This window comes from Ornithorhynchus anatinus, chromosome 4 (genome assembly GCF_004115215.2).
Source record: "Ornithorhynchus anatinus isolate Pmale09 chromosome 4, mOrnAna1.pri.v4, whole genome shotgun sequence".
Lineage (NCBI taxonomy): Eukaryota > Metazoa > Chordata > Mammalia > Monotremata > Ornithorhynchidae > Ornithorhynchus > Ornithorhynchus anatinus.
Genome location: NC_041731.1, coordinates 100,469,219 through 100,481,839, shown reverse-complemented (window position 1 = coordinate 100,481,839; position 12,621 = coordinate 100,469,219). Strand labels below are relative to the sequence as shown.

Here is a 12,621-nt window from a genome sequence, read left to right as displayed (position 1 = left end):
GAGAGCCGAGGACCGCACCCTTTGCCGGCCCCCGTCACCCTCCTGGTCTGCATGGGACCCAGGGTCGACGTTCATGAAGCAGCTTCCCCGGGCCACATTAAGGCAAGCTAGAGTTCAGCCCCTCAGAAGAGCCTCTCTGTGATTCTATCAGTGGGGTGGAATAATCTCAAGGAGGGGCCTGGAGCGTGTCTCTGGCCCTGTGGATTAAGCCATTCAGTGTCTATGGAATTCACCGAACACCTTATCCTCAGGGAAGGCGGGCCGTGGATTTCATCACGTATATTACAAAACAAAGACAGTTCTAAAGGGCTGTGCGGTTCACGCCCTAGAAGCATGAAAATAGAGCGATCTGCCTGAAAGTGCCACCTAGAGACACACAATGCAGCCAGCTGGGCTCTCTTAAGCTAAACACAGCCAGGGAGTGACTTGGCCCCCGAAGTGATAAGCCTGCTTCTGACTCAATAAAATTAAAATCCTGATTCAGAGGGGATTTCTCTATCTACTATGTGCCTGGGAGGAGTAGTTTTGTGGCTTATAAGGGCCGGGGATGAGCGTCCGGGCAATTGTGCAATCCAACTCCATGATCGAAAACTTTCAAACCCAAATATGGTGTCTTGTCTGCATCGGCAAAGTCAGGCCAAACTGCTACTCTGCCCTGACCCAGTTGATGGGAGAAATGCAAGTGCACCAATATCAGCGCTGCTGTGTGACCTTGGGCAAGTCACTTCATTTCTCTGTGCTTCGGTTCCCTCATCTGTAAAATGGGGATTGAGACAGCGAGTTCCACGAGGGATAGGGACTGTGTCCAACCTGTTTTGCTTGTATCCACCCCAGCGCTTAGTACAGTGCCTGACACGTAGTAACAGATACCACAGTAACGAGGGTGTTGCCTCGGCTGGTATGTTTCCACGCCCTCCGCGTCCAGATTAACGCAACCTGAGCAGGGCCCTGCCAGAGTGTGCTCTCAAGCTCCACCGACATTTTCCCCTCCCTCCCTCCTTCGCTATTGAATATCCAGGATTCCGACCGCGGGCGGACACAGCGTGGACCCTCTGTCTCATCCAAACACTGTGTTGTCGGGGGAATTTCTCCACACAGCCTGCCCAGCGGCCTGGCTCTGGAGAAAACATTCCAGTAATGTGGTCCCAATGGTAGTTCAGCCCCATCACCTCATCAGTTGTGCCCCAATTATGGTGTTTTTCTTCTTTGAAGCAATTTCACAGGCCACCCCACCCTGGTCAATTAGCAGAGCGAAAGGGACCCGATCGCCAGGCCCGGAGAGACTGTCTATATTTAGCCCCATGCCGGCCGGCCAAGAAGGCAGTCCAGTCCTGCCCAGGATGGCAGGGGGGAGGAGTCGGCTGGAAATGCAGAGATTCCAAGTCTGCTTGGGTCTTTGGTGCAGAAGACATTATTAGTACACTCCACATGAGTTACCGGATTAAGATCCGCGGTACTCTCCATGTTAACCCTAACCTTCAGATGACAGTGAGCCTGTGGTATCCCATCAGCAGCAACGGGATGAATTTAAATCAAGAACATAATAGACTAATATAACAATGTTGGACCTAATTCTCCTCAGCCTATGCAGTGGGAGAGAATGGATTTCTTCCTTCTGTGTGGAGATACTTAAATGAATTTAAGTGAAGGGTGGAGATGACTTTGTCACATCTTGGTAACGCTACCGGCCACTGTTTTCCTCATTGGACCACAAGAATCTAGAAGGCACAGGGTGTGTCTTTTATTACATTGTTTATTTTTTCCCCAATTGTTTACTTTCTGGAGGTTTACATACGGCTGCATAGTAGCAGACCTGGACTAAAACTCAGGTCTCTTTTCATTAGACAATAATAATAATAATAACATTCGTTAAGTGCTAATAGCATTTGTTAAGTGCTTACTATGTAAAAGGGAGCCTTAATAAGAGCTGGAGTGGACACAGATTGGACACAGTCCCTGTCCCATGTGGAATTTGAACCCACGACATTCTGACTCCCAGGCCCGTGCTCTATCCACTACGCCGTTAGATCGGGTTTTGGTGATCAACAATGGTTGCTGGCCCAATCTAGGCAAAAGGAGGACAAGAGAAGATAGTAATAATAATAACAATAATAATTAGTCAATCATTCAGTTGTATTTATTGAGTCCTGTGCGCAGAACACTGTTCTAAGCACTTGGGAGAGTACAATATAAGAACATGACAGATACATTCCCTGCTTGCAATGAGCTGTGGCTTACTGAGAGCTAGGATGTATACACAAACATCCGTTACAGTCCCTGTCTCACAGAGGGCTCAGAGTCTAAAGGACAGGGAGAACAGGTATTTAATCCTCATTTTACAGATGAGGAAACTGAGGCACAGAGGAGTGACTTGACCAAGTTCACTCAGCAAGGCAAGTGGCAGAGCTGGACTTGGAACCCACATCTTCCAACTAACAGTCCTGGACACTTTTCACTAAGGAAACAGTGGGTTAGGGGCAGATGTCTATATCTGTAGTCAGCGCTCTAGAGTTTTGCACTTTTCTTCTGAGCTCCCCAGGGATTCTTTGTTGCTCTGCACGGAGGTGGGAGGATTTGAGGAGAGTTAGGAAAAATGAACAAAACTCTGGAGTAGCCACTTTGACCTTTTTGTGGCCGTGGGGACTTGGAAGTGCCAGAATTCTCCAGAACCGGGCATCAGTTAGTCCTCTCCCAGCCAGGAACTGCTGAGCAGGTCACTATTTGGTGCTATCAAGGAGGCTCCTTATCCTCAGGCAAAGGATAAAGCAAGGACTTCTACTTCTAGTTTCATAACTCAGTTCACGTTCTTCAAAATCCAGGCCCATGATTATCACAAAACATTTTATTTTATGGTGTCTGTTAAGTGCTTACTATGTGAAAGACATTGTTCTAAGTGCTGCGGTAGATACAAGGGAATCAAGTTGGACACAGTCCAGGTCCCACATGGAGCTCACAGTCTACATCCCCCTTTTTAATAGATGAGAGAACTGTGGCACTGAGAAGTTAAGTGACTTGCCCAAGAACACATAGACAAGTGGAGGACTAGAACCCAGGTCCTTATCACTCTCAGGCTTGTGCTCTATCCATTAAGCCTTGCTGTTTCTCCAGCGTGATCCTGAATGTGAGGTCAGGGGCGAAAAGTTGTAAGATGCCTCAATAATAATGGTCCCGGAATTGGGAGCAGTGGGAATTCCAGCTGCTGGTAGCTGGGTTAGGGTGTTTCCTTAAAAGCAATAACCTTCCAGAGATCTAAGCCTTAGGGTTTTGTTCTCCTGGGTAGAGATGACTTGATGGCGTACCTACTGTCTTACAGTGAGGGGGTCCCTGAATGCAATTCCTGGGCATTCCTATAGAAAATGATCCTCCTGCTTACTACTATTGAAATTACTACTATTATTCATTTCATTTTAGGAGTAAAAGCTACACAACCTGAAATCATTACCCTTGGGGACACATATCCTTTCTCAAACAGGAAGAAATAGCTATCTCCTTCCGGAAAGTCAACCCCTTGTGGACTGGCCACCTTGGACATTGGCTAATAAAAGACCTTCCTTTGCAATGATCAAGTAAATCCTGAAAATTCTTGGGTTTGTCATCCAGCAGTTTCGTGAAAATTGTTCTGGATAAATTAAGAATGTTTCTCTGAGGATCTGACATAGAGAATTCTCCATATTTTTGAGCTTGTATGCAGTTACAAATGAAATAAGTAAGGATTTCATTGGAGAAGTATCTGGCTTCAGGGTCTCATTCAGCAATCTGGGCTGTTGAGCTGGATTACCTCATATGAAGGCTCAGGGTTGTCTTGTCCGTATCACCCAGACTCCTGCTTAGCTTTCAGGTAATAGACAAAACCTGGCGGATTATCACCATCTGGTCATTTTCTGGACATTAGAAGCAGGGTGATCTATTGGATAGGGCACAGGACTGGGCCCTTTTTCAAACATTTTCTTAAAAATAAAATTTGATAAACATGACTCCTTCACATGAGTAGATTTGTAAGTTTGGAAATCCAAATTTTCTGAATTAGTATATGGTGGGGAGAGGGATGAGAACTTCACCAAAGACATTTTTGTTTCATTTTAGGGGGAAAAGTTTAATGTGACTTGTTCATTGAAAATATTATGCAACCTAATAACTTTGTCACCCTCTCAGGGTCACACCTAGAGAGTTTCCACTACTCTACCAGTCTCGACCACAGGAGGGAGAGTTAAAGAGAGGCCTACCCATTCCATTCCTAGATTGGGCAGTGGCTAGTGAGTGGAAGGCAATCAGCTACAAGTCAAAACTCACCTGTGCTGGGCAGCAGCAGCATGGGAGAGAGTCAAGGGCAGAGACTCATTTACTGCACGGGAAGAGGTAATGGTAAACCACTTCCATATTTTTACCAAGAAAACTCTATGGATTCACTACCAGAATGACTGCAGACCGAAGTAGGATGTTCTAGGAGAGGTGTGTCCATGGCGTGGCTATGGGTCGAACATGACTCGACAGTATAAGGCAATAACAGTAACGATAATTGTGTCACAAAGCTTGTATTTGGTGGAAATGTGTTTGGGTAGCAGACACTTTCACTTTTCCTTCCTTTTTTTGAGTATTGGAGTTAAAATATGAGATTCTATCTTTTTTTTTATTTTTCACCTCTGAGATTTTAGTTTGTTTCCCTTATTCTCAATCTAATCTTTTCTTTATCCCTCCTCTTTCCCCCTTTTCCTTTCTGACATGGAGCCTTGTGTCCTGCCTCAGCCCAAACTGTAGAAATGGAACAGACTGGGTTACGATGGGACTGGAAAAGAGGAGCAGCAGTGTTGGCTTCGGAGGGCATGGCATTGTCATTCCATTCATTCATTCATTCATTCATTCATTCATTCTTATTTATTGAGCACTTACTGTGTTCAGAGCACTGTAATAAGCACTTGGGAAAGTACAGTATAATTGCTTCCATTGTGAGTGAATGTTTTTGTCTCTAGTAATAGCTTGTTGTCTTATGCTGTTGAGTTGTGTCCAACCCATAGCGACACCATGGGCACATCTCTCCCAGAGCATCCCACCTCCATCTGCAATTGTTCCGGTAGTGGATCCATAGAGTTTTCTTCGTAAAAATATGGAAGTGGTTTACGATAGCCATCTTCCACGCAGTAAACTCAATTCTCGGCCTTTGACTCTCTCCCATACTGCTGCTGCCCAGCACAGGGGAGTGTTGACTTGATGCAGATTGCCTTCCACTCGCTAGCCACTGGCCAAGTTAGGAATGGAATGGATAGGCCTTTGCTTGGCTCTCCCTCCCATAGACGAAACTCTTAGAGTACTGGAAACTCTACAGGTGAGACCCCGAGAAGGGAGTAATAGCTTATTCCACTACTAAATACCAATAAGTTATGTCTCAAACAAGCGACGTATTTTCCTCCTAAGGCCAGTAGCAGCCCTCTTTACTGTAAGACCCTTGTGGACAGGGATTGTGTCTTCTAACTCAATTGTACTGTATTTTCTCAAGCGCTTAGTCTTGAACTCTGCCCTCAATAATTACCATTGACCGATTGAGTCAAGAGAACAGAGCAATAATCTGTGCTCTGAAACTCGCCTACTATTTGACCTTGGGCAAGTCACTAACTTCTTGGTGCCTTAGTTTCCTGATATGTCAAAAGGGCACAAAATGTATTTTCTTCCTCACTCTTAGAATGTGAGCCCCATCTGGGACAGAGACTGAGTGCATCAGTCTCTGCTTAATATGGTGCCTGGCTTATCCTCTAGACTTAAGCTCATTGTGGGCAGGGAAGGTGTGTGTTGTTATTTGGTACTCTCCCAAGAGCTTAGTACAGTGCTCTGCACACAGAAAGCACTCAATAAATATGACTGAATGAATGCAAATGGGGGAAGAAGAAGGGGAGAAGAAAGGTCAGGGGAATGAAGAAAGACAGTAAATGCCCAGAACAGATAAGACTTCCATTCCTGCCGTGTCTTCGATGCCTACTTATAAACCAGAGTCGTGACAAATAATCTGAATCCTGAGTCATGTTCTTCTTTAGTAACTGTCTACTCACAAAAGAGTTTCAGATCTTTTTTTCTTTTCTCTGCAGGATGATTCCCTTAGCAAATCAATAAAGGGTAGAATCAAACAACCACTTGTTGCTGCTCAAACAGGCCATCAGACAATGGATAGGCTTCAAACCCTCCCCAAGACCCTAGGAGAACAAAGGAAATATGCTGATATAAAATGTTGTCTGTATACTTTATGCATGTTTAATATCTGTAGTTTTGGTTGGAAAACAGCTGCAGGTGTCCTCTAATTATATCACCATTTTCACAAATATCAACTGTCATATTTAATTTGTTACATTTACCATATAGCCACTTAGAACAGCACATTTCTTTCATTACAAATTTAGAACCAGAGTTTTGAACGTTCAAGCTAACATTCAAGCTAGTCAATTAATGCATTATTTACAAGTAAAATGTTATTAAAAACAGATTCTTAATTTACTAATGATTTAGTAGACCCCAGGCAATATTCCAATTGGTTTTTATTGAAAATGGAAGAACGCTTAGAACGAGCAGAGGAAAATGTCAGGGATACTTTGGCCTAACTTAGTTTCTGCTCTGCCTTCTTCTTTTTGACTGCATTGTATTTCTAACACATCCGCTAACTGGTTGCAGCATGATTGAGAGGAGAGGCTTATGAAAATTGGAAAACAGTACAAACACTATTGTGAGTTTTGTTTTGAAAAAGCACCAGGCAGTCTGGAATGACTCAATACACATGTTCTCCATACAATGCAGCATATGTTGATTTACAGTGCCGTTGTAGTAGCCCAGCAGGTTAAGAAGGTTAGAAGTCAACGGAAATTAAATGTTAGCAATCCACTCTTTTCGTACTGCCCAAAGTGACTGTGTGTCTTTCAGATACATTTTTTTTAAATGAAAATAGCTACTGGAGCTTTAAATGCTCCAGAATCATCCATAATTCCATGTGGATTTCTAGATATCTTCTTATCTTGTCTTATGCCATCAAGTCGTCTCGGACCCATAGCGCTGCCATGGACACATCTCTCCCGGAATGCTCCACCTCCATCTGCTATCGTTCCTGTAGTGTATCCATAGAGTTTTCTTGTTAAAAATAAGGAAGCAGCTTACCACTGCCTCCTTCCATGCAGTAAACCTGAGTTTCCACCCTCAACTCATTCTCATGCTGCTGCCGCCCAGCACAGGTGAGTTTTGACTAGTAGCAGATTGTCTTCCACTCGCTAACCACTGCCCAAGCTAGGAATGGAATGGACAGGCCTCTGCTTGATTCTTCCTTTCATAGTCGAGACTGGTAGAGTACTCGAAACTCTCCAGGTGTGACCCTGGGAGGGGAGATAAGATATCTTTTACTCTAACATTTAGGTGCTTGAATAAGTGTGACTTTTTCTCATGGGCAACTCCACACTCCCCCACAAAGATAAAGTGAATTTTCCTTCTTGGAGCAAACAGGGCCAATTTCCTGGCTGCCAGGCCTCAAATCCTCATGTCAGAGGTGGTCTTCCAGGCACTGGCGATGTTCCACATGTTGAAATTAAGGAGCAGGGCAGAAGGTTGGGGTCAGAGCAACATCCTCTGCTGTTATTCCTACCCTAACTACCCTTGAAGGGACAGGACTATCAAGTCACACATGGGTTGGAGACTTGGTTGAAGTAAACCCAGGGTAGGAAGCCTCTATAGTTTATGCCTGAATGGCTTTTCCCTAATAACAGCAATAATAATAACTGTGATATCTGTAAAGTGCTTACTATGTGCCAGGCACTGTATTAAGCGCTAGGGGGGAAGGAAGCAAATCAGGTTGAACACACTCCCCATGCCACTTGGGGCTCACAATCTTAATCACCATTTTACAGAGGATGTAACTGAGACACAGAGAAGTGAAGAGACCTGCCCAAGGTCACATAGCAGGCAGGTTGGGGAGCAGGGATTAGAACGCAGGTCCTTCTGACTCCCTGACCCTGGATCTACCCACTAGACAACACTGACCCTCAACAAAGAGGAACAGTGTCAACACGGTGACCTGCACCACAACGGAGATCCTGGTGTTTACCTTTCATTCATTCATTCATTCATTTGATCCTATTTATAGTGTGCTAACCTCTGCAGAACCCTTTATTAAACACTTGGGAGAGTACAATATAACCATAAACGGGACACATTATCTGACCTCAATGAGCTTACAGTCTAGAAGGGGAAACAGACATGAATAGAAATCAAGAAACTTTGGATATGTACATAAATTACAGGGGAGGAAAGGATGAGCTGTGAAGGGAGGAAAACATTGTGGGGAAAAGAGAAAAGGAAAGGAGGGAAGGGGGAGCCAGGGAGGGAGTTGAAGGTGAGCAAAACTGGGGGAGGGACCTTTCTTGGCTGTTACCAGAAGGATGAACCTTTGGGGGGGGTGGTTGGCTGGAATCCTGGAGTGGTCAGGAGGCTAAGGAAGTGCTTAGCAGCTGCTACACTATCTGTATGGAAGTTCCCTTCAGGGTCTGGTGGAGATTCTTGGAGACTCTGCGTTGCTGATGGGTGCCAATGTTGCCAGGGTACAGGAGTGACTCACTCCATCAGGCTGGGCGTAACTCCAACTCAATGGAAGAGTTCTGAGGTTGGTGGAGAGAGAACAATTTGGGTCTTTTGGAGCCAGAAAAAAATCAAGGTCACTGTCTTTACTGGAGCAGCGAGGCCTGCTGGAAAGAGACCGTAAGCTCATCTTGGGCAGGGAATGTGTCTGTTTATTATTGTATTATATGCTCCCAAGGACTTAGTACAGTGCTCTGCACATAATAAGCGCTTAATAAATATGAATGAATGAATGAATGAATGAATGAATGGACATGGGCCTGGAAGTCAGTAGAGCTGGGTTCTAAACCCCGTTCTTCCACTTTCTTACTATATGACCTTGGGCAAAATCACTTCACTTTTCTGTTCCTCAATGTTCTCGTCTGTGAAATGAGATGTCAATGCCTGTTCACCTTAGACTGGGATCTCCCTGTGGGACAGGGACTGTGTCTGACCTGATTAACCTGTAACTACTTCAGTGCTTAGAACAGCACTTGAGTCACAGTAATTGTTTATAACAATAATAATAATGATAATGATATGGATGACATAGTGGTCAATGAACTTAATTGGGATGATTTTTACCAGACCATTTTCCTTCCAAAAGATTAGTTTCCTCCCTCTGTATACTAATGGGGATTTGAGAGTCCGACACATTCATAAGGAACCATGTGGACATTTTAGGAACCCCAAAGTAATGAGTGATCATCTTTGACTATGTCTCCTGGAATGTAACATGAGCTCGAATTGCCAGCATGAGGGGCTTTTCCATTCATTCATTTCCAGTATTACCCTCTGCTCTTTCCTCTTCACCACCACAGAAAGCCAAAAGAGACATGACTGAGGAACAGACTGTCAGCACAAATACCTTCCCAAGGGACCTCTAGTTTCAGAAATATTTTGTATGTTCCTCCAATTAATATGAAAGAAAAAACATCCAGCCTCTTGGTAGTGTTTACCAGATTTCTCCAACCATAATGTGGTTCAGTTTGAAAGACTCTACCAAGAAGTTTCAGACTTTTTAAACTAATTTGGTGTTTATTCAACTTTGCAATCACTTCTCTGTACTATCTGTGTTTCACACACCGTGAAACGGCACTACACTGTGCAATTGAATTAGTTGTACAGTGACTCAAAGGCATTAAACAATGACTTTGATATTTTAAGTACTGACTAGGAGGGATTTTTAATTCCTTCCTTATAATGAAAGCAACAAAAAAACTCAGTTACACAACCCTGAAACACTTATTCTCTTTTCTATTCTGGGTGGACCCCACTGAGACAGAAAAAACCTCAGAGCATTTAGTTTGCTTAATGGCAGAAGAAAAATTAAACAAGCATAGACGTGCAACTTTAATGACACCCAGCAACACTAGAATAACAGTTCCCAGCTTCTAAAACCTGTTATTTAATATAATGGGTAAATCTTGTGGGAGCTTTTCAGGTGCTGCTGATTTGAAAAAAAAATACCTACTTTGTTAGGGAGGGAAGGGAGTGGAAGGAGGAAAGGGAGGAGAGTCTTGGTTCTGCTTGTACTCACTTGATCAGGAGGGTCTCTGTAAGCACTCCAAAGCAGACAGCTGCTGCATGGAATACAGGCCTGGGAGGGGCATTTCTGAAAGCCGTTACTGCCCCGTATGCAGCAAAGGGAACCGTAGCCATGAAGACCGTCACCAGGCACAACGACACCCAGTTCTGCCAGTGACAACATAAGGTTTTCCAGACAGAGCCTTTCTGGAGATGGTAAAAAAAAACACCACACAGAGTGAATTAGTGCTGTGAAACTATGAGCATTAGGCACTAATAGTTCGGGGCAAAGCACCTAAGTGATGATTCACATCTGACAATAAATATATGAATAGCTGTTGAAAGCTTGTTTGATTTTCACAAAGAGGTTTAAGCAAACATTTGTTTGCTCATTAGTCTTAAGCAACACTTTTACGGCAGGAGATGCATTAAACCTAACGTACGTCTGCAACCGAGATATTGGGTAGTTTTAAAGATGAAGACACAAAGCCATGCATACCGCTTATGCTGAATGGCCTTGAACTACCTGTAATGGAGTGAGATATAGTTATTATGTATTAATGCTGTGCATCTTCATCCAGCTGGAGAAAACAAACAGGCTAGGAAGAAAGCCGTGTCTTGGGAGATAAAGACTTAGAGGGCCCCCATCTTACAATTGGTTGAGAGTTTCCATAAGCTCAGTTTATTTTTTTGCATAATTTAAAAAAGCAAGTGGTTTAAATCTGTTCCTTGAGGTAAATTATGCTACACTAGCATTCTACCACCGTAAATCCGCTCGGCACGGCAATCTCGGCTCCTGTAAGAGGTTGAGGAGAGTTAGAGGGTGACCCTCCATCACACATTCTCTCCACCAGCTCTACTTAGGACTAGTATGAAGAACACCCCAGTCCCTGTCAGTTTACTTCTCTAACTTCTCTTCTTCCTCTGCCTCCTTCTCTCTTTCCTTCCCCTTCAAACCAGCCCTCCATTTTTATAAATTCTCCATTGGTCCCAAGTACACTTTCCCACTGCTGGGTGAGAGCATGTCTTTCATCTTCAAGACTCCTGATAGTGTTACCTGCATTTTGTTAAATAGAATATATATTGAGAATTATGATAACAATGGGGCAAGAGATCCTGGCAGTGCACTGTGTGTTTGTATGTATTGTGTGTGTGTGTGTGGTGTGTGTGTGTGTATTCCTCACTTCGTATCCTGGCCCCCTACAACTTCGGTTTTGGTAAAAATCTGTTGGTGCAAAAGGAGAGCTCCCCAGGAAAGAGGAGAAATAACACCTAAAGAGAATTCAACCCGCTTGGTGAGGCTTTACAATCAAGGGGCCATAGGCCTCACTAAATTACAAATAAAATTTTTTGAACTTAGTTGATAAGTGGCCAGCTTAGTGACTTTTGGCTTATTGCTTGTTGTAGGTGGGGAATGTGTCTGTTTATTGTCATACTGTACTCTCCCAAGCACTTAGTACAGTGCTTTGCACACAGTAAGAGCTCAATAAATTGAACTGAATAAATGAATGATAGATTAGTTGATTAACCCTGGATTTTTAAAAATATTTTTGTTGGGGTGGAGCCCAAGCAGGGGCCAAGATCTACTAGAACAATCTCTGGTCAGAGGATTTCTCTTCTATGTCACTCATTCTATTTGTGATTCATGTTATTTCACATGAAATCAGGAAGTTCAAAAATCCTTGTCATTAATGATTTCAACGGAGAAAAAATACATTACTACTTTAATACTCTCTGGAAAAAAAATATACCATAGTATTTGTGTTAACTACTGACTTCAGTGCTTAAAACCTTTTTAAAATTGCATATTCTTGAATTATTATGGGTTTAGAAGCAATAGTAAAAGTAGCAATGTACCGATAGAAATATACTGGGCTAAGCATCGGGAAAGTACAACAGAAGCATGAGATATGCTTCCTGCCCACAGGAGCTTACATTCTAATGGGGAAGATAGGCACACAGAGTATGGCAAATTAGGAAATCAGAATAAATTAACTGTAAAATCCATCTTACCTATATATCTAAGTGCTGAAGGAAGATATAAATGAGTTGATAGGAATTCGGGTGTTTGAGAATTAATGTGAGAAGGGTCACTGGAGGAGCTGGGAATTTAGCTGAACTTGAAGGTGGGGAGAGCTGTCATCTGTCAGATAAGTGGTGGGGGGAAGAACTTCCAGTCTGGTGGAATATCGTAAGGGAGGGGATAGAGGAGGGAGTATTGAGGGTGAGTTGCAGCTAAAAAGTTAGTTGGGAGAAATGAAGAGAGTGAGCTGGACAGTAGAGAGTGCAAGGCTTTGAAAAGGGGAGATATGAGGTGAAGGAAGCTTCAAGCAGTTGATCCGGTGCAGCAGTGTGCCCTATATTTTGAAGCGGGGAGAGGTTGGAAGCAGGGAGACCCATGAGGAGGCCGATATAACAGTCTAGCTGGGATCTGACGAGAGCTTGAACCAAGGTGGTAGCCTCTCGGAGGAGAGGAATGGGGCGAAGAGACAAATGTCTTGTAGGAAGAAGCTGCAGGAT

At 43.6% G+C, this 12,621-nt stretch overlaps 1 non-coding gene across 1 annotated transcript; it reads right to left on the bottom strand.

Annotated features, from left to right (window-relative positions):
- Positions 1 to 7,212: 7,212 nt before the first annotated feature.
- Positions 7,213 to 7,350, bottom strand: LOC114811854. The gene has a single exon (XR_003759550.1). It is a non-coding gene; the product is annotated as a small nucleolar RNA SNORA7 (small nucleolar RNA).
- Between the last annotated feature and the right edge of the window lie 5,271 nt (positions 7,351 to 12,621).